The 26953-nt window shown below is 38.9% G+C and overlaps 2 protein-coding genes across 4 annotated transcripts in view; one reads left to right on the forward strand and one right to left on the reverse strand.

Annotated features, from left to right (window-relative positions):
• CUNH4orf17 (chromosome unknown C4orf17 homolog) overlaps positions 1 to 26953 on the reverse strand; it is a gene marked incomplete at its 3' end in the record, with an annotated part of 83883 nt that overhangs the window by 54235 nt on the left and 2695 nt on the right. The window contains exon 2 of the mRNA XM_055313279.1: positions 17937 to 18049. The remainder of the gene's footprint in view (positions 1 to 17936; positions 18050 to 26953) is intronic.
• The window catches only part of LOC129501959 (alcohol dehydrogenase E chain), a 67473-nt gene continuing 63005 nt past the window's right edge, over positions 22486 to 26953 (forward strand). For 2 of the 3 annotated variants that reach the window (XM_055313281.1, XM_055313280.1), the window contains exons 1-2: positions 22486 to 22581; positions 25501 to 25553. The gene's annotated coding sequence lies outside the window, so the exon portion shown is untranslated. The remainder of the gene's footprint in view (positions 22582 to 25500; positions 25554 to 26953) is intronic. The other variant, XM_055313283.1, reaches the window with a different exon arrangement.

Genomic DNA, 26953 nt, shown 5'->3' on the forward strand with positions numbered 1-26953 from the left:
AATGGTAACTCAACTCAAGCCTGATCAACCAGTAGTGTGCTTTTATCTGGTGGATTTAATTTGGCTAATGACATTATATATTACATATCACAGGAAGAGAGATATTTGTGGCAAAGCTCATACCAGTTTTTCCAAGGAAAGTGTTGTTTATATCTGTTATCTGAAACATATTTCATTGTGTTAACAGAAGAAACCAACCTTGCCAACACCTTGATCACAGACTTCTACCTTGGAAAAATCCCATTTCTGTTGTTTAAACATCCATTCTGTGTGCTTTGCTATGGCAGCCATAGCAAGCTGCAGAATCATCATTCACTTTATTTTAAAGATTTTATTCCCAGAATAAAGCCCCTCTCTTTGGCTTGTAAATGGTATCTTTTCCCTGTTTTCGTGGACATGTCTGTGTCCCAACTCCTGTGTTTATTTTTATTAAAAAATTTTATTTTTTATTTTTTGAGAGAGGAGAGAGTGTGCACGAGCTGGGGTGGGGGGACAGCAGAGGGAGAAGTAGGCCCCTGCTGAGCAGAGAGCCCCATGCGGGACTCATTCCCAGGACCCTGGGATCATGACCTGAAGAAGGCAGATGCTTAACCAACTGAACCACCCAGGCACCCCTCAAGTTATATTTCTTTTTTTTTTTAAGATTTTTATTTATTTTTTCATGAGAGACACACACACACACACAGAGAGAGAGAGGCAGAGACATAGGCAGAGAGAGAAGCAGGCTCCATGCGGGGAGCCTGATGTGGGACTTAATCCTGGGACTCCAGGATCACACCCTAGGCTGAAGGCAGGCACTCAACCGCTGAGCCACTCAGGTGTCCCTCAAGTTATATTTCTTTTTTTTTAAGATTTTATTTATTTATTCATGAGACACAGAGAGAAAGAGAGGGAGAGACATAGGCAGAGGAAGAAGCAGGCTCCATGCAGGGAGCCTGAGGTGGGACTCGATCCCAGGTCTCCAGGATCATGACCCAGGTTGAAGGCAGGCGCTAAACCACTGAGCCACCTGGGCTGCCCTATATTTCTTAAACATGTATAAATTTTATATGGCAAAGATATCTTTGTAAAGTTGCCAAAAGAAGTAAAATGTGGCTATATACAAAAGATAAAACATTCTTAAGTAACCTGATGTATATACTGCAAGTTATTTTCCAGAGTTGTTTGTATAAATAACATTGCCCATTTCATCACCACTTTGACAATACTGTGTTTTCTCATAGAATAAAAAGTCATTGTCCATATTACTGAAAGCAATCTACAGGTTCACAGCAATCCTTATGAAAATACCAACAGCATTTTTCACAGAACTAGAACAAATATTCCTAAAATTTGGATAGAACCACGGAAGCCAGGGGATGCCTAGGTGGCTCAGCGGTTTAGCACCTGCCTTCGGCCCAGGGCGTGATCCTGGAGTCCTGGGATCGAGTCCCACATCAGGCTCCCCACATGGAGCCTGCTTCTCCCTCTGCCTATGTCTCTGCCTCTCTCTCTCTCTCTCTCTCTCTCTCTCATAAATAAATAAATAAATAAATAAATAAATAAATAAATAAATAAATCTTAAAAAAAAAGAGAACCATGGAAGTCCTCAAATAGCCAAAGCAATCTTGAGAACAAAGCTGGAAGCATCACAATATCAGATTTCAAGATATATGACAAAGCTGTAGTAATCAAAACAGTATGGCCCTGGCACAAAAAAATACACACACAGGTCAATGGAATAGAATAAAGACTCCACAAATAAAACCATGATTATATGGCCAATTCAGCTATGACAAAGGAAGCAAGAATATGCAATGGGAAAAAGACAGTCTCTTCAACAAATGATGTTAGGACAACTGGACAGTAACGTGCAAAAGAATGAAACTGGATCACTTTCTAACACCATACACAATAATAAACACAAGATATATGAAAGACCTAAATATGAAACGTGAAACCATGAAAATCCTAGAAGATAGCTCAGGCCGTAATTTCTCTGATATTAGCCATAGTAACATTTTTCTAGATATGTCTCCTGGGGCAAGGGAAACAAAAGCAAAAATAAACTACTGGGACTTCATCAACATTAAAAGCTTCTGCACAGCAAAGGAAACCATCAGTAAAACAAAAAGACAACCTATGGAATAGGAGAAGATATTTGCAAATAATATATTCAATAAAGGATTTTTGAAAATATATAAAGACATATGAAAAGATCCCCAACATCACTAGTCTCAGGGAAATTCAAATCAAAACCACAATGAGGGACACCTGGGTGGCTCAGCAGTTGAGCATCTGCCTTTGGCTCAGGGCATTATCCCAGGATCTGGGATTGAGTCCCACATTGGACTCCTTGCGGGTAGCCTGCTTCTCCTTCTGCCTATGTCTCTGCCTCTTTCTCTCTGTGTTTCTCTCATGAATAAATAAATAAAATCTTAAAAACACAATGAGATATCACCTCACACCAGTTAGAATGGCTAAAATCAAAATGATAAAAAATAACAAATGTTGACAAGAAAGCAGAGAAAAAGGAACACTGTTGGTGGGAATCTGAATTTGTGCAGCCACTCTAGAAAACAGTATGAAGTTTCTCAAAAAATTTAAAAAAAGAAATTCTATATGATCCAATAATTTCACTATTGGGTATTTACTCAAAGAAAATGAAGACAGTAATTCAAAAAGATATATGCACCCCTGTGTACAGAGCATTATTTACAATAGCTAAGATATGGAGTAACCCAACTGTCTATCAATAGATGACTAGATAAGAAAGATGTGGTACACAAACACACAAATATTACATAGCCATAACAAAGGATAATATCATGCCAGTTGAGACAACAAGGGTTGACTCAGGGGGTATTATGCCAAGTAAAATAAATCAGACTGAGAAAGACAAATACCACATTCCACTCATAAGTGGAATCTTAAAAAAAAAATGAACACACAAAAAAACAGAATCAGATCTATAAGTATAGAGAACAAACTGATGGTTGCTGTAGCGGGGGGAGTGGAGGATTCCGTAAAATGGTGAAGGAGAGTAGGAGATATGGAATGAGTATCTCCAGTTATAGAATGAATAGGTCATAGGAATAAAAGATACAGAATAAGGAATATAGTCAGTGATACTGTAAGCAACATAATGGGACAGATGGTGGGACACTGGTGATGAACATAGCATAATGTATAAACTTATCAAATCACTAAGTTGTATATGCATAACTAATATAATACTCTAACAGCTATATTCAAAAAAGTTATTGTTGACTTAAAAGAGAATTAGATTTCATTACTTATATTTAGGGGAAAAGACACTTCCCTACATATTTATTAACTGATATTTTCCTCCTTACATCTTATACATGTGTCTCCAGGTTTAAGTATGATATGTGGGAGGGCAGGAGTAATAGGAGTAGAACTCTTGATGTTTTTCTTATAAATTTGATTAAGCATTATGTATGTCAAAAATGTTAACTTTTGTCAGTTTTGCTTTAATCATTTTTCTCTCAGACTACTTGCTTAAATTATTGAAATTTGGAAGATTTATTTACTATTCTCAACACAAATTTTTCATTCTTAGAAGTTTCCCTTAAGACTTTTTAATCATTCCAGTGACAGTGGGCCATGAAGCAACTGGAGAGAACTAAAGAAGGGTAAACTGGGTATGCAGATCTCAAATCACAAATTTGAAGAAAATAGGATTTGATTATCCCATCAAAGGAAATAGTACAATCAGACATTATTAAAAAGAGCCTTACCACAATCTAAGAGGATAAAAGGACCCAAGGAGAATAGATTGTACCGGAGTGAAGTTTAATTTGGCAAAATCTCAACCTTTAGCAGGCGAATCCTATGGTGCTTACAAACTTTAGAATAGTATAAAAACTTCTTGCATGTGGCTTAGGTTCAATTCACATGTTTATTCCATCTTTTTTATTTCAAATTTTAACATTAATGACCTAGAACTTATAGCATCATGCTCTCCCTCACGCTGACAAAATCACCCTCCCTTTCGGCCTCCATGAACAGAATGCAATGCATTCTCAACCTGAATGCCAACTTTGGCATTATGAAGGAGCAGGGTTCAGTCAAGTTTACTCTAATGCCATTTAATTTGTTCCTGTGCTCATTTTTTTTTTTTTTTTTGGAATTGGTACAAAGTTTACTAGGTCATACAACGTTCATCTTTTAACTGAATAAACTAATATGTGTATTTGATGCATTAGATAGCATTGCTGGTTGTGGAGTACTGCTGATGGTTCTTTTTTTTTTGCTTTTAAAAAATGTGTTTATTTTAATTTTTTTCCATTTTTACTTTATTTAAAAAATTTTTTTTATTGGAGTTCAATTTGCCAAACTATAGCATAACACCAAGTGCTCATCCCACCAAGTGCCCCCCTCAGTGCCCATCACCCAGTCACCCCAACGCCCTGCCCACCTCCCTTTCCACTACCCCTTATTTGTTTCCCAGAGTTAGGGTTCTCTCATGTTTTGTAATCTTCACTGATATTTTCACTCATTTTCTCTCCTTTCCCTTTATTCCCCTTCACTAATTCTTATATTCCCCAAATGAATGAGACCATATAATGTTTGTCCTTCTCCGATTGACTTACTTCACTCAGCATAATACTCTCCAGTTCCATCCACGTCGAAACAAATGCTGGGTATTTGTCATTTTTAATGGCTGAGTAATATTCCATTGTATAAATAGACCACATCTTCTTTATCCATTCATCTTTCGATGGGCACCGAGGCTCCTTCCACAGTTTGGCTATTGTGGACATTGCTGCTATAAACATTGGGGTGCAGGTGTCCTGCCGTTTCACTGCATCTGTATCTTTGAGGTAAATCCCCAGCAGTGCAATTGCTGGGTCATAGAGCAGATCTATTTTTAACTCTTTGAGGAACCTCCACACAGTTTTCCAGAGTGGCTGCACCAGTTCACATTCCCACCAACAGTGCAGGAGGGTTCCCCTTTCTCTGCATCCTCTCCAACATTTGTGGTTTCCCGCCTTGTTAATTTTCATCATTCTCACTGGTGTGAGGTGGTATCTCATTGTGGTTTTAATTTGTATTTCCCTGATGGCAGGTGATGCGAAGCATTTTTTCATGTGCTTGTTGGCCATGTCTATGTCTTCCTCTGTGAGATTTCTCTTCATGTCTTTTGAGCATTTCGTGACTGGATTGTTTGTTTCTTTGCTGTTGAGTTTAATAAGTTCTTTTTAGATCGTGGATACTAGCCCTTTATCTGATGCGTCATTTGCAAATATCTTCTCCCATTCTGTAGGTTGTCTTTGAGTTTTGTTGACTGTATCCTTTGCTGTGCAAAAGCTTCTTATCTTGATGAAGTCCCAATAGTTCATTTTTGCTTTTGTTTCTTTTGCCTTCGTGGATGTATCTTGCAAGAAGTTACTGTTCAAAAAGGGTGTTGCCTGTGTTCTCTAGGATTTTGATGGACTCTTGTCTCACATTTAGATCTTTCATCCATTTTGAGTTTATCTTTGTGTATGGTGCAAGAGAGTCGTCTAGTTTCATTCTTCTGCATGTGGATGTCCAATTTTCCCAGCACCATTTATTGAAGAGACTGTCTTTCTTCCAGTGGATAGTCTTTCCTCCTTTATCGAATATTAGTTGACCATAAAGTTCAGGGTCCACTTCTGGGTTCTCTATTCTGTTCCATTGATCTATGTGTCTGTTTTTGTGCCAGTACCACACTGTCTTGATGAACACAGCTTTGTAGTACAACCTGAGATCTGGCATTGTGATGCCCCCAGATATGGTTTTCTTTTTTAAAATTCCCCTGGCTATTTGGGGTCTTTTCTGATTCCACACAAATCTTAAAATAATTTGTTCTAACTCTCTGAAGAAAGTCCATGGTATTTTGATAGGGATTGCATTAAACGTGTAAATTGCCCTGGGTAACATTGACATTTTCCCAATATTAATTCTGCCAATCCATGAGCATGGAATATTTTTCCATCTCTTTGTGTCTTCCTCAATTTCTTTCAGAAGTGTTCTATAGTTTTTAGGGTATAGATCCTTTACCTCTTTGGTTAGGTTTATTCCTAGGTATCTTATGCTTTTGGGTGCAACTGTAAATGGGATTGACTCCTTAATTTCTCTTTCCTCGGTCTCATTGTTAGTGTATAGAAATGCCATTGATTTCTGGGCATTGATTTTGTATCCTGCCACGCTACCAAATTGCTGTATGAGTTCTAGCAATCTTGGGGTGGAGGCTTTTGGGTTTTCTATGTAGAGTATCATGTCATCAGCGAAGAGGGAGAGTTTGACTTCTTCTTTGCCAATTTGAATGCCTTTAATGTCTTTTTGTTGTCTGATTGCTGAGGCTAGGACTGTGGAACCCTTTCTGTTTTATTTTTTTATTTTTTTTTTCTGTTTTATGTTATGACAGAAGCGGACAATACTGGTTGTCACTTGACTGGATATTTTTCCAAGGAAAAGAATTCACTCCTCAAGTACAATGTGTCGTGTATCCTCACCATGCCTCAGTACATGAGATAGGGCTATGGCAAAATGCTCATCGATTTCAGTTACTTGCTTTCCAAAGTGGAAGAAAGTTGGCTTCCCGGAGCGTTCCCTCTCTGACCTGGGGCTCATAAGCTATCGCAGTTACTGGAAAGAAGTGCTTCTCCTTTACCTGCATAATTTCCAAGGCAATGAGATTTGTATCAAAGAAATTAGCCAGGAGACAGCTGTGAATCCTGTGGACATTGTCAGTACTCTGCAAGCCCTTCAGATGCTCAAGTTCTGGAAAGGAAAACATCTAGTTCTAAAGAGACAGGACCTGATTGATGAGGGGATAGCCAAAGAGGCCAAAAGATCTAACTCCAATAAAACAATGGATCCAAGCTGTTTAAAATGGACCCCTCCCAAGGGCACTTAAAGTAACCTGTTACTCTGAGCCAGCGAACCCCAGCAGTAGGAATCCATACCCTAGAGATCTGTCATTTCTGTTGCTCTTGTGATTAGCAAGTACAGTATCCTTTGGGAAGGCCATCCCCCTCAGGACTGTCCTGGCTCTGACCCTCGTGTACACTGCAGATGCTGGTTCTAAGGAACTGTTGTTTTCGGCCTCAGTGAGTTTGCCTGGATGGGATCACTGTTAGACTTGAGTGCAGATCCCTCGTAGCACTGACCCAAGGTGTTCTGTTTGGTACTGTCCCTGTCCAGTCACTGGTTCTCCTCATGTCCTCTAGCCCCATGAGGTTGTGTTGTATCTTCTAAACTTTGTACTAGTGCTTCTTGCTGCCCAGATACCAGACTTCAAACCATGGTTGCCACCACCAGGACCTTTCCAGTTATTCCTTACATGTGGGTTTTTTTGGAAGAACAGGGAAGAGGTAACATTTCTAAGTGTGTGTACTAGGAGGGGTCCATCCCCTTCGGATTTTACCTCACTTGAAATTTTTTCTGCCATTTTTATTGAAAGGCTGGTTTTTGATCAGTATCAAGCTGACAAGAGACCAGTATTTTTTAAAACTCTCCCAGGGATTTGTCTTGGTAACTACACATAATTTATCAGAATGAAATGGAGAGAATTGACAGGTGGTGATTCTATAATTTTATTTGAGTTCACCTGTGGGCATCGTGTGTCAGTGGAAGGAAATCAGTCCTTTCTGCCTCAGCAGAAAGTGCCCAGCCCTAAATGTTTTCCTCTCTCCTAACCCCTTGCTCCTTTTCACACTGGCAGGGGCTAAACAGTGTCCAGTTCTCCCTTTCATGCTGCATGCTAACCAGTTCATCAGACTGCAGAAACCTTCCCCCCCACCCCCACCCCCGTACCTGCCAGTCTGATCGAGCACACCTGTACTTTTTCATTGATTTTTGCCTGAACCTCCTTGGAGAAGTAGGAAATGACTGCACATGACTTCCAGATCTCCTCTCAGCCCATGACTCCGCAAGCAGAGTGCCACCTGTCCCTGCCCCCTCCCAGTGTTTGCTTTTCTGACAGTGCCTTGACCTCCCGCTTGAACTGAAGTGCTGCTGCCCTTCCAAGAACTCCTCCATTTCCTTTTTGGGATTTGTCACCATTCCCCCTGTTCCCTGCTCTCCTATTTTTGGTTTCAAGCAAAGGAAGAAATGCTGCCTCTAATTTCTCTCCAGCCCATTATAACCTGCTATCTTGGGGCAGCTTTTTTTTTTTTTTAAGATTTTATTTATTCATGAGAGACACACAGAGAGAGAGAGAGGCAGAGACAGGCAGAGAGAGAAGCAGGCCCCATGCAGGGAGCCTGATGTGGGACTCGATCCCGGGACTCCAGGATCACGCCCTGGGCTGAAGGCAGGTGCTTAACCACTGAGCCACCCAGGGATCCCTTGGGGCAGCTTTTGATGTATGACATGCCACCCTTCCCAACTTGGTCTCCTCCAGCACTGCTGTCTTCGTGTGGAGACTTTCCACAATCCCGACTCTGGTCATTTGTGCCTTTCTCTTGTCATCTCTGTACCCTACTTAATACTCACTGTGGGTTGGGGGGAGCTAATTTTTAGCACGTTCAGCTCCCTGCCAGTTTCAGTGTCACTGTTAAAGTTTATCCAAAAGCAACTTCACTGGAGGTTTTCTTAAGGGATAAAGGTCTTTTACCGAAGCTAACCCTTCTCCACATGTGGTAGAATGTGCTGTTCTATATCTATTCCTCAATAAAGCACGTTCTCTGCTCAAAAAAAAAAAAAAAGAAAAAAAGAAAAAAAAGAAAGTTCCCAGTTCAGGGCCACCATAGTAAGTTGAATACTTATTAGAGATAAAACTGAATGAAGTTCCAGAAGACTGAGCTAGACTCATAAGCTTCTGTACATAAGTCTAGAACCTGAAATGCAACTACCAACAAAAGTTTCCATCTTAAATCTAGACAATAAAGCTAGTACATAAACTGCAAGGAAAGAAAGGCAGAGAATACCCAGTTTACTTTTGGTGCAAAATGGTTACCATTAAGGAATCCATCAATAAATTTTATTGAATGAATGAATGAATAATACTTAAGAGAATGACTTCACTGATATCAAAGCTTCAAATTCAGAACTGAACTGAGGGATTCGGTGGCAATAACTGAAATTTAAATTCATGGACAGTGGGTGTACTACATCTGCAGTTCTCTGTAAATCTGTGCTTATAGGTGCAGACATTTCAAAACACATGCACACATATATACACGCAAGGTATTCTTTCAGGTAATTCCTTCAAGGAAGGACAAAACCAGTGAATCAAGAGGTCTTAAAATAGGCCCTGCTCACCCATAAGCCTTTGCATTAAGGGAAGGAAGGGGGGGCGGGAGGGAAGGAAGGAAGGAAGGAAGGAAGGAAGGAAGGAAGGAAGGAAGCAGAAACTATTACATTCTGTGGATTTCCCTGTGTTCAGGTGTCCCTGCTACCTGATGTGAAATAAGATTAGGACTCACCTAGTAGGAAAATTACTTTTGGCTAGAATCTTCTTTAATATAGCACAGAGGAAAAATCTCAAAGTGATTTAACTACATTTCCTTCCTAGAGCTACATATACATGAATCACTTAATTGTAATATGGAGGTTTGACTTTGATGAAAAACCTATTTATTTACAAATGATTCAGAATCATGGTTATTTTTTTTATTTTTTTTTAATTTTTATTTATTTATGATAGTCACAGAGAGAGAGAGAGAGAGAGAGGCAGAGACACAGGCAGAGGGAGAAGCAGGCTCCATGCACCGGGAGCCTGACATGGGATTCGATCTCGGGTCTGCAGGATTGCGCCCTGGGCCAAAGGCAGGCGCCAAACCGCTGTGCCACCCAGGGATCCCCTAGAATCATGGTTATTAAGAAAAAAACGAACTAGGGGTGGTGGAAGTAGAGGAGGGCAGGGGGTGGGGGTGAATGGGTGACGGGCACTGAGGGGGGCACTTGACGGGATGAGCACTGGGTGTTATTCTGTATGTTGGCAAATTGAACACCAATAAAAAATAAATTTATTATAAAAAAAGGAATTGATTATGATGTATACTGCAATGTTTGATGTGAGGACAATAGTATAGAACTTGATTCCTTAAGTTTCTTTGTAAAATAAGGCAGATTGATTGTAACTCTTTTTGAGTGTATTTTTACTGAAGAGAGGTATTGAAGTACATGACTTCTAGTAGATTTTTATTTTAATAATAGATTTTATTTAAACATTCTAAAATGAATATAGGAATATTTCACATAACCGATGTATTTATATTGTCTTCAAATCAACTCGACATATTTCTCTCACAAATAGAGCAAGAATATTAAATATCAGTAATATAAAAAGAAAGAAGAAAGAAGAAAGAAAGAAAGAGAAAGAAAGAAAGAAAGAAAGAAAGAAAGAAAGAAAGAAAGAAAGAAAGAAAGAAAGAAAATGCGAGCCTAAAACAGATTTAGAATAGCCCTGTGGAGAAGAGATAATAGAGATCTTACCACTTACTTCATCCCGCTATGAGGTTAGATGGGGTTGTGGGTGGTGGCCAAGAAGGCTACAGAAGCCCCCACAACAAAAGCCTGGATAATGTAACCTTTTATAAAGGGTTGGCAAATACTGTTTTTGTTCCTTTTCTGTTCTCAGACCTTATACAGCTTCGAATCCTCTTTGCAGTATTATTATCAGAACAAATCATCCAACCCTGATATCATACAGATCCTCTGAATTTTGTGTTCTTGATACTGGAGACATTTTGTGGGTCTAGCTTTTTTATACTACTTCTAGCATTAACAGGAACTTTTCTCTCCACAAGTTACCACTGCTTTAACTTGTGCTGTCTTTGGCCTGGGAAGGATGATCTTTCAGTCATCATGGGGTGTAAGCTGGCTGGTGCACCCAGGTTTCTTGGGATTGATCTGAACAAAGACAAATTTGAGAAGGCCATGGCTATGAGAGTCACCAAGTGCATCAACCCCCAGGACTCTCTGAAGCCCATCAGTGCAGTGCTGTCAGAAATGACAGGCAGCACTGTAGCCTACAGTTTTGAAGTCATTGGGCATCTTGAAAGGATGGTAAGAGGCAAGATAGGGGAGCCACACAACACCCCTGTTTGATTACACAAAGTGAAACTCACTTTCTATAGCTTTGTTAACAACCAACTATGGAAATACCTGCCATGTAAAAACTAGTAACCATTAAGAAATTTTGTTTAAAAAGTCAAAAGCTGGGATCCCTGGGTGGCACAGCGGTTTGGCGCCTGCCTTTGGCCCAGGGCGCGATCCTGGAGACCCGGGATCGAATCCCACATCGGGCTCCCGGTGCATGGAGCCTGCTTCTCCCTCTGCCTGTGTCTCTGCCTCTCTCTCTCTCTCTCTCTCTCTCTCTCTGTGACTATCATAAATAAATTAAAAAAATAAAAAAAATTAAAAAAAGTCAAAAGCTTATGAGCCAGTGTCCTGACCATAAGTATCACATTATGCCACACTCATGTGACCAGAGTGCAAGGCAGTCAAACACCTAGACAAATTTTTGTGTTATCTTTCTTGTATATGTAGATTTCTTGGCAATGGTGATTCTATCTCTTATACTTTAGCAAGTCAAATATCACAAATATCTCTGAGGAGAGATAAGGAGATCCAAGGGGAAAGGAGACTATTCCAAATTTGGTAGTCTCCTCCTCAAAATCTGTGATGTATCCAACCTCACTCTTTACCCCTGAGTTTTATTTTCCCTTATGTGAATTTCCTTAGAACAGAAGCCTTCAACTTTCTAAAATATGTCTCCATGCAGCAGACAGCAGCACCAGATCTCCATTTAGATTTGAGAAGCAGGTCCAGGGCTCCTGGGGTAGGGTAAAGGGACTTGGATATATGGAACAAGGTCAATCTTGCTCATGACTGAGTAGTATATTTAATTCACTTTAATACTTATGGCAATGTATGAATATTTAGCCTTTAATTTACCATTGTTGTCATATCCCTTTTGCACTCAGAATTATTCCATAACAACAAATAGCATTCTACATTGTATGTTTACAGAGCCAATATGCAATGTTGGGTATATTGTTAGGGCCTGTTGATTTCTAGTGATACTTTGATGAGCCCTGGTCTCTGAAAAATGCCCACATCCACTGCCACAATCTAGCAACTATTCAAAAAATTATTAATAGAAAACCAGATGGGCATATGGCCCCAAAATATGGGGTTAGTCTCCAAGATGTGCCCCCAAAAGAAACTCCTTTCTCACATCTTAGTTTATTTAATTTTCATACTAAACTTTTTTTAAAAAGTCTAGGTTAATTGATTTACTATAGTTAATTCAATTTAGCTGAATTTGAATGACTTTTCAGGGCTTATCAGAAGTGCTGATATTGGTTTGAAAATAGCACAGGAATTTTCTGTTGTGTTTTGATCCATGGTACGCTGAAATGCTGTGAACACTGACCACAATAATTTCTGCTTTCTGCCTTGAAGAGCAAAACTATGAAAAAGTTAACCTGGGCAGCCCGGGTGGCTCAGCTGTTTAGCACCACCTTCAGCCCACGGCGGGATCCTGGAGACAGAAATCGAGTCCCACCTCAGGCTCCCTGCATGGAGCCTGCTTCTCCCTCTGCCTGTGTCTCTGTCTCTCTCTCTCTCTCTCTGTCTCCCATGAATAAATAAATAAAATCTAAAAAAAAGTTAACAAGACTAGAGTTATAATATAATGAAATATTTTTTTTAAGCAAGAAGAAAACAAAACGCATGTGGACCTAATTTAGCATCATGACTTGGAAACTGAACTGTCTGCTGGAACCACAACAATATGTAGGGCATTTCTGAGTCCATGAGATATTATGAAACAGAAGGAACAAATAATCTCCCTCATTTTAAATTCAGATTTGTGCCCTTGCATCCTGCTATGGAACCAGCATGGTGGAAGGTGCTTCTCCATGAGCCAATAAACTCATCTATGACCTTATGCTGCTCTTCGCTGGACACAAATGGCTGGGATTTTTTTAGGGGTAAGGACAACAGAGTCTCTGACCTGAGAGTGGTGTCTTTAACTCTGGGGCTTCAACAAGTAAGAGATGCCTATTATCTCATCATATCTCCCTTACAGGACTTGCAAGAATAGGTATAAAATGAGACCATGACCACGATGATGCAAAAGGTAATTACCCACCCCTTCCCTTGACTTAGGGCTATTAGTGGGCACATGTGTAATATTAGCATCTGTAACTCAAGTTCCTCAAAGGCCTGATAAGAAGCACCAGCACTGTCTCCACTGGGATGATCTTACGGGACAAGAAGTTCTAATTGATTGTTCTCAATATACATAAGAACATGTATGAAAAATAGAATGTAATCAATTCACAACAGCATCAGAAAAAATTCTGGACTCTGAGCCAAAAGATGCAAAAGGGGCTTGTTACATTTTATAAGGACAATTGAGATTCACACTGAAATGACTGACATAGACAATGGCCAATTCTTAGTCCTGGTCTTATATGAACTATCAGCAGGATCTGATCTAACTGGTGGTTCCATTTTTCTCAAACATTCAGTTCACTTGGCTTCTAGATATTACTCTGTTCTTCTTCTTCTCTCTTTTTTTTTAATTCTCCTATCTCACTGGTCAGTCCTTCCAGGAATCTATGCTGGATCCTCTACATCCCTCAGACATCTAACTTTGGAGTATCCTAGGGCTCGGTCCTAGACTTTCTCCTCTTTACTTCCATCTACTTCCAAGGTGATCTCTGGTCTCATGGCTTTAAATACATTGTTTACAACACTTACGGTTCTATCTTCAGCCTAGACCTCCACCTGAGCTACAGACTCACATCTAATTAGCTATCTGACACCTCCACCTGGATGTTTGATAGGCATGCAAACTTAACTTGCCCCAGACCATGCCTGATTCCACCGCTTCTACTCTAGCCCTCAACCTGTACCTCCCAGTCTTCCCACTTCAGCAAATGATACCTCCGTCATTCCTGTTGCTCAGGTCCCAAACCTTGGATTATGCTCTTTCTCTCAAATAATGAATATTTCAGCAAGTCAAATTGGCTCTATCTTCAAAGTATACCCAGGGTCTGATCATTTCTCACCAGCACCATCACTGGTCCAAGCGTCTATCCTCTCCTTCCTGCATTACAGTAACTTCTTAAATGGTCTCCATGCTTTTGCCCTTTGTCCTCATATAGAATATTCACCTCGAGCAGACAGAGTGTGACTGTTAAAAATGGAAGTCAGATCAGGTCACGCCTCTCTCAAAACCCTCTAATAGCTTCCTTTCTTAACTCAGAATAAAATCCCAAGATACACAACGGCCAAAAGCCCCCCCCCCCCAATATGATCTGGTTCTCTGACCCCAGGAGCTACTATTCTTCTGTTCTCATGCTCCTCTAGCTGCACTAATCCCCTCACCTTCTCATAGGCCAAGACTTGACCTTGTTGGCCTCTGCATTTACTCTGCCCTTTCCTTGAAATATTCTTTCCCAAGATGTCTAGCTAACTAATTTCCTTTATGTTTTTGCTCAAATGTCACTTTGTCAGGCAGCCCTTTCCTGAGCTTTATGAAGGAGTATTCCTTCCCTACCTCCCTACCGTCATTCCCTACTGCCCTTACTCTATATTTCTCCTTTGTGCTTGTCATGGATTACTCATTTATTGTTAGTGTTTCTGCGCTAAAAACAAAAGGATTCTCTTGCTTCCTGAGATCAGGGACTTGGTATATTTTGCCTCTGCTATATTCTCAGCCCTGAATTGGTGCCTGATACTCAGTATATACTCAAGAGATATTTACTAACAACTGAATTTTACTTTTTAATACTCTTGAATTGTCCATAGTCTCCCCACATGACACAAATAGTCAAAGTGAAGAGGCTCAACTTAGAACTCGTATTGTTTGTTCCATAATTCAAGTTTTATTTCCTCTAAAGAATCTTCTCTAAAGAACCCCATCCATACCAACAAGCCCCTCATTCTCAGAACTCAGTTACTGTGGAAAGAAAACAAGCTTTGGCCTCACATTGACCATGGTGTCATGGGTGACCCTGACAAAAGCTGTAACATCAGACTGCTCAGTAGGCTCCAGAGAGAATGGGAAGAAAGGTAGTGAAACCAATGAACTAGAGACAATTCTTTCTGCAAAGACAGTTTTATGTAAAAGGAACACATACAGGGCAACAAAAAGAAGATGCAGGCATCAAGAAAGGGTTTTTTTGGTACATTTTTTAAACTTTGTTTCTTAAGAGAAGTGAGATACAGTCTGTGTGCTCTTGAGAATATGGGGAAAGATAATACTGGAGAGAGAAGGGATAAATATAACAAAATGTAAAGATCATTTAGTAAAATCTAAAGAGAAAATGTGAGCTTATTTATAGGTTGGAAAAGCAGAGAGAATGTTCCAAAACCAGTGACTGATTTCCTGGCAAAGAAATTTGACCTGGACCAGCTGATTACTTATGTTTTACCTTTTAAAATAAAATCAGTAAAGAATTTGAACTGCTCTTATTCAGGGCAACAGCCTCTTTTTGTATAGTGATCTTAATTACTCCCACAGGCTACTTTTAAATTTTAATATTTTATAAATGTGCCCATTTCCTTCATATTTTATTTCTGATTATTTAATCTAGCAAGATTGATATCACTGATTACTGCTTCATAGACTTAGTATATCACTCTCCTCTATTCTCTATTAGCCTTTTTTTTTTTTTTCAGTTTAAGTCATTGTTTATTACAGAAAAAATGAGTTCACAACAAGCAAGAGGGTTCAACAGATTCGCTGGACTTATCTGGTGTGAAATAATTGCTTTGATGACTTTCTTCAAATTGTGATCACCAGATAGTGCCTGGCAATTATTTTGAACAGCTGGTTGCTATTGTGCATCTATTTATAAAGCCATCCTCTTCAACGAAACTGGTATCTTTTTTTATTTTCTTTTTGAGTTGATTTCATCTTGGCTATTTTTATCTCATGTAAAGATGTTCATTTCTTCAAGTATGCCACAAAAACTTACTTTATAGTTTTCAAAGTACTTTTTCAAATGTACTTTCTTCTAATAATTTTATTATTGTTGTTCTTGTTACCATTTCCAGTTGAAGAAACTAAGATTGTGAGTGGCAAGTAAATAACTTGCCAGACCTTGCAGGTGCAGCACCAGGATACAAACTCAGTGCAAAGCCTGCACTCTTTCCACCACTACCAAGCTCCTTGGACAGAGCTGGCAAGTTCTGGGCAAACATTAGTCTTCTTGTCACTCTGTGTTGCTTCAGAGGGTTGGATAAGGGTAGAAGGAGGATATGAAGAATTCACACAAATGTCAATTGGGACATCTATCTAATGGATGTCTGAAACAGCCTTCAGAGAGCCTGTCTACAAAATGAAATAGATCTCATTCACTGAGTCTATAAATATTTACTGAACATCCGCTAGGTGCCAGGGATATGGGTTTCATTAGCAAAAGGAACTATACCTTTATCTGAGATCCATATTCTCACTAATTATTCCCCTGCATGCTTTTTCAGTGTTGTCTCTAAATCTAGTCTAGATTACTAGATCATTACATCATGAACATTCAAACTGTTTGTAATAATAATAAAAAAACAATAGGTCCAACTGTCAGAATCACCCAAATACCTCCACTCAGTTAAGCAAAAGTAATAGCTTAATATGGCCAGTTTGAAAAATCATTATTAATTCTTGTCCAAAGAAACGAATGCTGCTTTCAGGCAAATATCCTACCTTATGCAGTAACTTCCAAATGTTTATTTATAAACCAAAGATCTTCAATTTCCACCTACTTCCTGTATACCTCCATTTTAATGTCTCACTCATATCAGCTTTGTCCCAAACAAAAGGTACATTTCACCGGTACATCTTATCTCAGCAAATAATGCCACTTTTTCTGCTTTTACAGACTAGAGGCCACAGCCTCATATTTGACTTTTTTTTCACTCTTCCCTAGCACATGCAAAACTGATGCTAAGACCCAGTGGTGCCCACTCCAATATGCTCCCCTCTCTTTGCTCATGATCATGACCGTAGCTCAGTCTAATCATCTGTCATCTGGACATGTTAACATAGCAGTGGGATACCAGGTCTCCTGCCTACTGCATTTTAACATAATAGGCCTTCACTAAACTGCTAAAACTCAAGTTGTCCCAAAATGCCAATGCCTTAGCATAGTTTTGAAAATCTTTACTATTGTACCACAACCTATTTTATTTACTAATGTATCCAGTCTTTCAACAACTAAGAATTTAACACCCACTCCAGAGCTGTGTCTGTGCTAGGCTCTGGGGATACAGTGAAGGAGGAGATCTCATCTACTTTTACAAGTCTGCTAGGCATCTCGGAGTTTAAGGGTGCTGCATTACCCTTCCTTCCACGCTCACCCTGCTTCCTCGTGGGTGGCCTTTTTCTTAACCGATCCACATTTTTATTTTTTACAACCGGACCTCCACCCCCAACTTCTCCCAGCCCACCTGGGCTTCCTTTGTTGGAACTGACTGATGATCTTCCTCACTACCCTTAAGTATTGAAAGTACTTTGTATAATTTTAGTGGAATTATTATTATTAAAGAGAAAAATTTTACAATCCTAACTGGCTTTTTCCAGGTAAAGAGCTGCAGACCCTGAAAGGAGCTTGTACCCATGTGTCATTGCCTGCACTTTCTTCGGCTCTGTTCTTTATACTGTGACTGTGTTCTATTTGTCATACTCAGGGTAATAGAGGAGTTTCAGATAAAAAAAAGAAGAAAAAAAGAGGCTTTTACTAGCCTTAAACATGTTTTCTCTTCAGCCGGAAAAAATCATTTTCCCTTGCTAGCCTGTTGCAAATATACTGATGCTTTGAGAATTGACTCAGGTATTCTTATCAAAGACCCATGAAACAGAAGTTAATTGGTGAGGACCTCAGGCCCAGAGGATTTCCAATAGCAGAATTTACCTGAAGATTCCTATAACAGATAAGAAGGACAATTGCTTAAACTGTCATTTGGAAGGCATGGAATCAAATTACTAAAAATGATCATTTTACCTCTCAACTTCTGAACTGTCTAGATGTTTTGAGTCTAAGCGCCTGGAAGTCTTCATTGTGTGATGGTGACCTGGAGCTCCCCTTTCACATATCCCTCCATTGTGATCATGTATCTGTTTCAAAAATACAAGCAGAAGTAGATTTGGTGAAGATATATAATCTTTATAAAACAAATATTTAGAGTCTTGTTACCCCCTTGTTCCCGGGAATTAGCCCGGGACTTAGGTCAACAGTATTAAAATTTTAAATTTACATTTCCTAAGGCTGTAGTTATGCTGGAATTTTTATGCCTGGATTGAAATAGTTTTTTGTTTGTTTGTTTGTTTGTTGTTTTTTAAAAGAGATTTAACCAGCTGCCACCTCCTAAAGCAGATTGGGCATATAAAGATAACAGTTTATGTATTTCCTAAGGTAATGGTCATTTTATGGATGGTCTTTAACACATTGTAACCATATTTTTTTGGATTCAAATAGAAATTGTTTTTAAAAACACTTATTGTAAATTAACTTGAATTAGGTTTTCAGATCTGCTCATTGGATGGTACAAGTTCCTTGATTAGATTAGGAGAGAAATAAGGTCATTTAAGGGCAGAGCACATTTTTTAATGATTAACTTTAAGAATAATCATTATATAACTAGGTGAAACTGAAGAACATAACAAAGTGCATGAAACTTTACCAGCATATGTTAATATTTTCAGAAAACATGCCTTTTTATACTATTACTTAAATATAAAAGTACAGGTAGAATTACATTGTAATAAATATCCTAATGTTGGGCTCAGTAAAATAGAATTGTAAGTCCCCAAGTTCCTGTTTACTTAGTAATGACTCTGATTTAACAACAACAAAAAAAATGTTTTCCATTTGGTGCAACTACATTGGTATATCTATCTAATGTACAACTAAATTTCTTAAAAATTAAATATTTTACAAAATATTTTGTGGTGTTATATTTTGTTGGAAGAGGTCAGTTTTATTTTGTTATTGAGCTTTTACTAGCTGTGAATAAAATATTAAAACACCTGAAAAACATATGAGATGTTTTATAAGAAAAATAAGTAAGGTGGGTATAGCAGAAATTGGGGGTTTTAATACAAAGACATAATATAGCTTAGACAAATCTGCCTTGGCAGATTGCAAAATCTCCAAATAATTTTGAGCCACTTTTATACAATGAGCATTTCCTATAAGTGGCTTGAACCCAAGGAGTAAAGTTCACTTTCCTTCTCCTATTTGTTGATCTAGTTTAATCTAGGTTTAAAAAAAAAAAAAAACAACACCAAATAGCTGAATATCTAAAAAAAGTACATGGGGTTCCTTTTTGAAGTAACTTCATCATCAGCTAAGTTTGGCAATAGCAATTTTCAAGGCATTTGTCAGAGTCACAGTTTATAAATAATATACATAATACATATATATATAACTACGTATATTTATATACATACTATATATACAATCTCTACCTAAGAATCATTGAGAGACATTTCCCTCAGCTATTAGCAATGTTTACAGGTAGAACCCTATGACCTAATGAATTAAAAGAGCCCCCAGAGAAGAATTTTTTTTAATTGGAGTTCAATTTGCCAACAAGTAGCGTAACACCCCAGTGCTCATCCCGTCAAAAGCCCCCCTCGGTGCCTGTAACCCAGTCACCCCAACTCCCTGCCCACCTCCCTTTCCACCACCCCTTGTTTGTTTACCAGAGTTAGGAGTCTCTCATGTTCTGACACCCTCACTGATATTTTCACTCATTTTCTCTCCTTTCCCTTTATTCCCTTTCGCTATTTTTTATATTCCCCAAATGAATGAGACCATATAATGTTTGTCCTTCTCCGATTGACTTACTTCACTCAGCATAATACTCTCCAGTTCCATCCATGTTGAAGCAAATGGTGGGTATTTGTCCTTTCTGATGGCTGAGTAATATTCCATTGTATACATAGACCACATCTTCTTTACCCATTCATCTTTCGATGGACACCGAGGATCCTTCCAGAGCTTGGCTATTGTGGACATTGCTGCTATGAACATTGGGGTGCAGGTGTCCTGCCATTTCACTGCATCTATATCTTTGAGGTAAATCCCCAGCAGTGCAATTGCTGGGTCATAGAGCAGATCTATTTTTAACTCTTTGAGGAACCTCCACACCATTTTCCAGAGTGGCTGCACCAGTTCACATTCCCACCAACAGTGCAGGAGGGTTCCCCTTTCTCTGCATCCTCTCCAACATTTGTTGCTTCCTGTCTTGTTAATTTTCTCCATTCTCACTGGTGTGAGGTGGTATTTCATTGTGGTTTTGATTCGTATTTCCCTGATGGCAGGTGATGCGGAGCATTTTTTCATGTGCTTGTTGGCCATGTCTATGTCTTCCTCTGTGAGATTTCTCTTCATGTCTTTTGAGCATTTCGTGATTGGATTGTTTGTTTCTTTGCTGTTGAGTTTAATAAGTTCTTTTTAGATCGTGGATACTAGCCCTTTATCTGATGCGTCATTTGCAAATATCTTCTCCCATTCTGTAGGTTGTCTTTGAGTTTTGTTGACTGTATCCTTTGCTGTGCAAAAGCTTCTTATCTTGATGAAGTCCCAATAGTTCATTTCTGCTTTTGTTTCCTTTGCCTTCGTGGATGTATCTTGCAAGAAGTTGCTGTGGCCGAGTTCAGAAAGGGTGTTGCCTGTGTTCTCTAGGATTTTGATGGAATCTTGTCTCACATTTAGATCTTTCATCCATTTTGAGTTTATCTTTGTGTATGGTGCAAGAGAGTGGTCTAGTTTCATTCTTCTGCATGTGGATGTCCAATTTTCCCAGCACCATTTATTGAAGAGACTGTCTTTCTTCCAGTGGATAGTCTTTCCTCCTTTATCGAATATTAGTTGACCATAAAGTTCAGGGTCCACTTCTGGGTTCTCTATTCTGTTCCATTGATCTATGTGTCTCTTTTTGTGCCAGTACCACACTGTCTTGATGACCACAGCTTTGTAGTACAGCCTGAGATCTGGCATTGTGATGCCCCCGGCTTTTTCTTTTTCAATATTCCCCTGGCTATTTGGGGTCTTTTCTGATTCCACACAAATCTTAAGATGATTTGTTCCAACTCTCTGGAGAAAGTCCACGGTGTGTTGATAGGGATTGCATTAAATGTGTAAATTGCCCTGGGTAACATTGACATTTTAACAATATTAATTCTTCCAATCCATGAACATGGAATATTTTTCCATCTCTTTGTGTCTTCCTCAATTTCTTTCAGAAGTGTTCTGTAGTTTTCAGGGTATAGGTCCTTTACCTCTTTGGTTAGGTTTATTCCTAGGTTTTTGGTGCAATTGTAAATGGGATTGACTCCTTAATTTCTCTTTCTTCAGTCTCATTATTAGCGTATAGAAATGCCACTGATTTCTGGGCATTCATTTTGTATCCTGCCACATTGCTGAATTGCTGTATGAGTTCTAGGAATCTTGGGGTGGAGTCTTTGGGTTTTCTATGTAGAGTATCATGTCATCAGCGAAGAGGGAGAGTTTGACTCCTTCTTTGTCAATTTGAATGCCTTTTATTTCTTTTTGTTGCCTGATTGCCGAGGCTAGGACTTCCAGTACTATGTTGAATAGCAGTGGTGAGAGTGGACATCCCTGTCATGTTCCTGATCTTAGGGGAAAGGCTCCCAGTGCTTCCCCATTGAGAATGAAATTTGGTGTGGGCTTTTCATAGATGGCTTTTAAGATGCTGAGGAATGTTCCCTCTATCCCTACACTCTGAAGAGTTTTGATCAGGAATGGATGCTGTATTTTGTCAAATGCTTTCTCTGCATCTATTGAGAGGATTATATGGTTCTTGGTTTTTCTCTTGTTAATATGATCTATCACGTTGATTGTTTTATGAGTGTTGAACTAGTCTTGCGTCCCCAGGATAAATCTCACTTGGTCATGGTGGATAATCTTCTTAATGTACTGTTGGATCCTATCGGCTAGTATCTTGTTGAGAATTTTTGCATCTCTGTTCATCAGGAAAGTTGGTCTATAATTCTCCTTTTTGGTGGGGTGTTTGTCTGGCTTTGGAATTAAGGTGATGCTGGCCTCATAGAATGAGTTTGGAAGAAATCCATCTCTATCTTTCAGAACAGCTTTAGTAGAATAGGTATGGTTTCTTCTATAAACGTTTGATAGAATTCCCCCTGGAAGCCATCTGGCCCTGGACTTTTGTGTCTTGGGAGGTTTTTGATGACGGTTCAGTTTCCACCCTGGTTATCGACCTGTTCAGGTTTTCTATTTCTTCCTGTTTCAGTTTTGGTAGTTTGTGGTTTTCCAGAAATGTTTCCATTTCTTCTAGATTGCCTAATTTATTGGCATATAGCTGCTCATAAAAAGGTTTAAAATCGTATGTATTTCCTTGGTATTGGTATTGGTGATCTCTCCTTTTTCATTCATGATTTTATTCATTTGAGTCTTTTCTCTTTTGTTTTTAATAAGGCTGGCTAATGATTTATCTATCTTGTTAATTCTTTGAAAGAACCAACTCCTGGTCTTGTTGATCTGCTCCACAGTTCTTGTGGTCTCTATTTCATTGAGTTCTGCTTGAATCTTTATTAACTCTCTTCTTCCGCTGGATGTAGGTTTTATTTGCTGTTTTTTCTCCAGCTCCGTTAGGTGCAAGGTGAGTTTTTGTATTTGAATTCTTTCCAGTTTTTTGACGGATGCTTGTATTGTGATGTATTTCACTCTCAGGACTGTTTTTGCTGTGTCCCAAAGATTTTGAACTGTTGTATCTTCATTCTTATTAGTTTCTATGAATCTTTTTAATTCTTCTCTAATTTCCTGGTTGACCCTTTCATCTTTTAGCATGATGGTCTTTAACCTCCACATGTTTGAATTTCTTCCAAATTTCTTCTTGTGATTTAGTTCTATTTTCAAAGCATTTTGGTCTGAAAATATACAGGGGATGATCCCAATCTTTTGGTATCAGTTAAGACCTGATTTGTGACCCAGTATGTGGTCTATTCTGGAGAAAGTTTCATATGGACTTGAGAAGAATGTGTATTCAGTTGTGTTTGTATGTAAAGTTCTGTAAATATCTGTGAAATCCATCTGGTCCAGTGTATCATTTAAAGCTCTTGTTTCTTTGCATATGTTGTGCTTAGAATTTCTGTCATTTACAGAAAGTGCTGTGTTAAAGTCTCCCAGTATTAGTGTATTATTATCTAAGTATGTCTTATCTTTGGTTATTAATTGATTGATATACTTGGCAGCTCCTGCATTCGGGGCATAAATATTCATGATTACTGGGTCCTCTTATTGGATAGATTCTTTAAGTATGATATAGTGTCCCTCTTCATCTCTTACTACAGTCTTTGGGATAAACTTTAATTTATCTGATATGAGGATTGCTACCCTAGCTTTCTTTTGAGGACCATTTGAATGGTAAATTGTTCTCCAACCTTTCATTTTCAGGCTGGAGGTATCCTTAGGTCTAAAATGAGTCTCTTGTAGACAGCAAATAGATGGGTCTTGCTTTATTTATCCAGTCGAAACCCTGCACCTTTTGTTGGGATCATTAAACCCATTCACATTCAGAGTTACTATTGAAAGATATGAATTTAGTGTCATCATTATACCTATTCAGTCCCTGCTTTTTGGGATTGTTTCCTTGGACTTTCTCTTTCTTTTACAGAGTCCCCCTTAATATTTCTTTTTTTTTTTTCCCCTTAATATTTCTTGCCGAGCTGGTTTGGTGGTCATATATTCTTTCAGTTTCTGCCTCTCTTGGAAGCTCTTTATCTCTCCTTCTATTCTGAATGAGAGCCTTGCTAGATAGAGTATTCTTGGCTGCAGGTTTTTCTCATTTAGGACCCTGAATATATCCTTCCAGCCCTTTCTGGCCTGTCAGTTCCCTGTGGAGAGGTCTGCTGTTAACCTAATATGTCTCCCCATAAAGGTTAGGGACTGCTTGTATCTTGCTGCTTTAAGGATCTTCTCTCTATCTTTGGAATTTGCAAGTTTCACTATTAAATGTCGGGGTGTTAAATGGTTTTTATTGATTTTAGGGGGGAGATCTCTATCTCCAGGGTCTGAATACCTGTTTCCCTCCCCAAGTTAGGGAAGTTCTCAGCTATGATTTGTTCAAATACACTTTCTAGTCCTCTGCCCCTTTCGGCGCCCTCTGGAACCCCAATTAAACTAGATTTTTTCCTTCTGAGGCTGTCATTTATTTCCCTTAACCTTTCCTCATGATCTTTTCATTGTTTTTCTCTTTTTTTCCTCAGCTTCCTTCCTTGCCATCAACTTGTCTTCTATGTCACTCACTCGTTGTTCTACCTCATTAACCCTCATCGTTAGGACCTCCAGTTTGGATTGCATCTCATTTAATTGATTTTTAATTTCAGCCTGATTAGATCTAAATACTGCAGTCATGAAGCCTCTTGAATCCTTTATGCTTTTTTCCAGATCCACCATAGGTTTATAATTATGCTTCTGAATTGGCTTTCTGACATCGAATTGTAATCCAAATTCTGTAATTCTGTGGGAGAGAGTACTGTTTCTGATTCTTTCCTTTGTGGTTAGTTCTTCCTTCTAGTCATTTTGCTCAGTGCAGAGTGGCTAAAAACAAGTTGTACTGGAAAAAGGAATGAAAAAAAAAAGGGGAAAAATGGGGAAAACAAAGAAAGAACAAAGAACAAAAAGCAAAAACAAAAACAAAACAAAAGCAAAACAAAGAAAAATGAACAAACAAAAACCAAGGAGGGGCATCCTCTGATTCTATATACTGTAAGTCCCTCGACTTCCCCTGGAGCTTTCCAGTGCTGCTTGGTCAAGAACTTGCTCTTCCTCTGTCCTTCCAGCTGGTCTTTTGGGGGAGGGGCCTGCTGTGCTGATTCTCAGGTGTGTGCACCTGGGGGAGCTGCCCCACCCCCTGCCAGGTGCATGGCTCAGTGGGAGCTGCTTATCCTGTGAGGCCCCTGTTCTGTCCCAGGCACAGAGTGACACCAGGAGGAACATGGCGGTGGCCAGCTCTCCAGCCCTAGAGTCAGCTCCTGCAGTAACTACCACAGCTCCCAGTCTACACGGGCCTGGATGTTGGGGTGGGGTGGGGGCATTGATCTGCACAGCTGCGGGGTCCCGGGTGGCACGAGCGTCCTCGCTGTCCTGTGTCCTAGGGGGAGTGCCAGATCCTGGGCTGTGTACCCCAGCACCCTGGGATCCAGGGCCTGCGCCACTGGAATCACACTCCCAGGGCCACGCTGCCCCCTCCACGCGGAGCAAGAAGAATTTTTAATCAGAAAAATACGTGAAATGAATTGTCTCTTATCTCAAACTTAAAAACATTAAGTAAAGACAACTGCAGTTATTTTCAAGTAGAGTTATAGCAAAGGAAATAAATCCAAGAAGGAATTAAGTCGGTTTTTGAAATAAACTTCACTTGATTGGACTAGAACTTCCTATCAATTATTTTTTTACAAATGTTACATATGCCATTATTTCATATATTTAATATTTGTTATGAAACTTTTTGAAATAATTTTCCATTTCTGAACTTGTCATGGCCAAATACTAAAGAGACTTTTTATTATCTTACCAGGGAAACCTGCCTGTGAATGGTTTTTTGAAACATCAGAAAACACTGGCTGTAAGGTGAGATCAGCAAACTGATAGTTTTTGTATATTTTTCATTTTAGTCAATGAACCCATGAAGCAGTGTCAAAGTGGATGTTATATGAAAGGACAAAGGAGCAAGAAATACCTAGAGGAATGTTAGAAGAAATATCCTTCTTATTTAAGCTTCTTGTTTAAATAAATTTTAATCACTAAAATTTTAATCACTTAAATGTGTGAGAGGTATTAATTCATATGGCAATTTTCCCCCCCACTTCAACCATGTACCAAGTACTGAGTTAGGTAAATACCTAGCTCACAGTGGCAAATAAAACAGACACAGTGTCTGCCCTTATAGATCATATAGTATAGTAAAAGATCATTTAGTAAGAAAAGTAAATAAACATATATTACATAAATTTGTGCTAAGTGCTAAATAGGGGAATGACCAAGTTACTTTGTTACAGAAAAAAAGGGGGGGTGCAGAAGGAATTTTCAGCTTTCTATAAGGAATTTTGGACAGCCAACTGACAGGATCACTTTAAGTTCACATATGAAGTTTGAGCTGGAACCAGCACTCCAGAGAGACAGGCAAAATTCTCCCATTGAAGGAACCACATGATCAAAGGCCTGTAATTTGGAAAGATTGACAGCCTCCTACTGAGAGAAAAAGGCCAGCACAGCTAGTATTTGCCTTAAAATGTTAATAATATTGTTTGGGTTTATGAACATGAAAAAATGCTAATTCCTTAAGGACATTTTTTTAAATCTATTTATCTCAATAGTCTGCTCCCTTATGCACTTGTCCAAAAAAGAACATGATTTAGTTTTCACCAAGATTGATATAAAATGATTTTTACTTAGAGGAAGGAAAAGACTATATATAGCTTTCCCCTATGGCTTCAACTCCAATCTGCAAAATTCCTTCCTCCAGCATTTTTTATTCTCATTCCTTTTATATCTAAAATATTTTATAATCCTCTGTAATAATTAGCTGAGGCCTCAAAAACTAGTCTTTATCTTTCTCATGCATATACGTTTATCCATCTTTTTGTTCCTCACTTCTTCAGAGTCAGATTCCATGACAGAAAAAGTATGACAGAAAAAGTAAAAACCCCTGTTATTCCAGGCAATCAGCCTCGGGTTCCACTAGTTCTTTCCACTACCTACTGACATTGCCAGTCACCCTATGACCTATAGAGAAGTAACTGATGCCCTCCTTGAGAGGTTAAACCATTACACATATAGTTTCAGAAAACAGGGACTATACTCCAATTCCTTTCTTTAAATATTACCTAGTAGAGCATCCTGTGCCCAATGGACACTATGCACTCTTGACTGATTCAACAATCCAGCTGAGAGGATTATATATTTCTGGCAGTACCAACAATCCAACACACTAAATACATCATCATGTGAACCAAAGAATTGAATGAAGT

The sequence above is a fragment of the Nyctereutes procyonoides genome, unplaced genomic scaffold, assembly GCF_905146905.1.
Source record: "Nyctereutes procyonoides isolate TBG_1078 unplaced genomic scaffold, NYPRO_anot_genome, whole genome shotgun sequence".
NCBI classification, from domain to species: Eukaryota; Metazoa; Chordata; class Mammalia; order Carnivora; family Canidae; genus Nyctereutes; species Nyctereutes procyonoides.